Source organism: Bacillus rossius, chromosome 3, assembly GCF_032445375.1.
Source record: "Bacillus rossius redtenbacheri isolate Brsri chromosome 3, Brsri_v3, whole genome shotgun sequence".
NCBI lineage: Eukaryota > Metazoa > Arthropoda > Insecta > Phasmatodea > Bacillidae > Bacillus > Bacillus rossius.
In genome coordinates, this window is record NC_086332.1 from 93,793,840 (window position 1) to 93,796,602 (window position 2,763).

General features: G+C 41.9%; 1 long non-coding RNA gene across 1 annotated transcript; it reads left to right on the forward strand.

Moving 5' to 3' along the window:
• Window positions 1-1,452: 1,452 nt before the first annotated feature.
• Window positions 1,453-2,540, forward strand: LOC134531034 (uncharacterized). The gene is made up of 3 exons (XR_010074921.1): window positions 1,453-1,752; window positions 1,862-1,952; window positions 2,222-2,540. It is a non-coding gene; the product is annotated as an uncharacterized LOC134531034 (long non-coding RNA).
• Window positions 2,541-2,763: the final 223 nt, after the last annotated feature.

Sequence of the window (2,763 nt, forward strand, 5' to 3'; positions counted from 1 at the left end):
AGATATACAGACCGACTATGGGTGTCCTTCCCTACCCAAACTCTGTTCAATGTACGAAGCTAAGCATCCAAACGACAAGTTTGAACGTGTCTGTGCCTGTTCAAACGCGCAGCTAATGCAGAAATGGCACTCGCAGCAGGAATATTTTTTTTATTTTCAATATTGGCAAACCCGATTTTTTTTTCAAATAGTGGCACACCTGATTATTATTTTTTTTTAGTATAAATAGCTCAAAAATCGAGCTCTATCAATCAGTTTACGTTAGGACACGATGTCGCCATTCCAGCTGGAAACCGAGTACCTGAGTGCTAAACCAGACTTCAACTGTGTCGAATATAGTTTCCTGGATGAAGAAGAAAATTTACGCACTTATACGGAAATCTGTTATGGTGGAGTATTGCATTTCCTAATGGCTCATTCGCCACGCAGTTATGAACCATCGCAACAACAAATAAACTGTACCGGTTGGGATACGTGCACCGTGTTTAACCTCAGACCTACAACCGTACTTCCATGCAGCAGAGAAGAAATTCTCCACAAGACTCTACAAGCATCCGACTGCACGCCAGAAGACTGTAGCAGTATCGTTCCCAGCACCCTGGACTGTAGTGAGCAATCCAAACCCATGTCTATGAGACGCAGCGACCTGTCCAAACTCGCATCTTGTCTTATGTGCGCGTTCCTTTCTCGGCTCACATGTTTCGATGCACAAACAAGAATTAAAGGTAGTAGTCATCTTGTAATTACATCCGACAAGAATATTATTGATTGTAAATGTAAACATTGAAGCGAGATTAGTTTCAGTGTACGAAATCTATTCAGGTTTATAGTTTTACAGTTGACATCTTTGAAATGAAATGTACATCAGTTGAATTTGTAATGCGTAATTAGGGTCACGACTATGTATGATTAAAATAAACTACTTGTCACGTTAGTTCCGAAGCGTGTAAATTAGGTTAGATTCATGTTTGTGTTTGTATGAATAAGTATTAGCAACCTAAATTTCTTTTTTCCGTGATACTAGTCGAAATTATTAGTGCAATCAGTTGCAGTAATTTTTATTTTGAAATAACATTTTTTCCTGGCATACATGTTTGTTATTATTCATGCACGTACGACTTAGCTTGAAACAAGATGGATGACGTACGAGAGAGATAGAGAGAACACTGGCAGGAGCTCCGTGCAGCTTGAGTTGTGATGAAATGGCGGCTTGCGCGGGTGGGGAAATCGCGCGCTCTTCCTCCGACCCCTTCCCCCGCACACGGAGCGCTCGTGTCCGTACACTGCATCTGTGTCCACCAGCTGATGTAATTCCTACGCATGTCGCATGGCGCACTCAAATCCCCTGGCGTGCTAAATTATTACACTAGTAGTTTATATTATTAATTACAGCAGCAAAAAAATTAATGCAGGTAATTCGATAAATAGAGTCTTGGTAATGTTACATTTAACGTTTACGATTTATTTTTTTTTACAAAAGAGTTCATTTGCCAATATTAATAATAGTAATTTATAATTTTTTACTGCTAAATGAAAAAAAAAGTATAGAAATTAGCTCACGCTACCTATCCATAGACGCATAATACATAATCACAACCATTTTCATTACCTACTTCTACAACTAACCAACATATTATGTATGTGTTGCAGGTATTCAGTGCTTCTCCCTGCGTCGAGCTACTTTCGAGTGTGATCCGCTTGGAGAACGCCTGTCTGCCCTCTGGAGTTCCGTGTAGTTCTGTCGCGTTTCCGGTCAGTACATAAAACAAAAATATTTGTACATCAGTGTCTTTGTGCTGTCTTGAAAAAGTAAGACATGTGCATACATACTTAGCAAGGCGGTTCCTTTTCTGTGTTACAGGTTCCTGCGACCAGCGTGTGCTGCACGACGTTCCAGCCCTCCTTGTTGTGCGTGCGTGCAGTGCACCCAGAGCCGTTCCTGATTTCGTCTGGTGAGTTTAACTTTTTTAAAATTACAACTTTTGCTTGTATACATATAAATGTATGTGTGTTAGTGTGTGTATGTGCGCGCGCATGCCTTTACGCTTGAAATTTTGTGAAATTTTATTTTTTAACTATACTTGACAAATAAAAAAAAATTAAATCTACAGGAAAATCAAAAACATATACACTTTAATCATTCATTGATACAGTGTCAAAATTTAATGGCGGAAATATTTAAATAAATTGTATTACTATAATTTATCCGCTCGTGTTACAGACTCCATCAACATGAAGAGGACTTCGTCTGGGGTTCCCGCGGCTGCCGGCCAGCCCTCGACCTCGGGGACCAGCCAGCTTGCAACATCTCAGGTATGTGCACCGTCATCAGGGAATGGGTGTGCATACTGTGGCAAGTTTTTTACTGCTAGCTGTAGTGCTAGACGGCATGAGCGTGCATGCAAGGCGAATCCCGACTGTAATACCGCAAGCCAATGCCATATCTGCGGTATGACAATAAGCCTCAAAGACAGTTTGACCCGCCACATTCGAACATGTGAGGGCACCGTCGAGCACAGCTCAGGCTCGAGGTGCATTTACTGCGGGCAGCAATTAAACATAGCTATGAAGCCAGACACCACGAGAAGAGCCAGTGCCAGTTCAATCCTGGTCGTATTAGCTACAAATGCGTAAAGTGCCAGGGCGAATTCACACGTAAAGATAATTTATTGACACACATCAAGACGTACAATGTCCTGGCTCCACAGGCCGCTAAGAGACGGCGCACGGACGAACCCTCTGGCCGTCAACAGCCCGACCCCA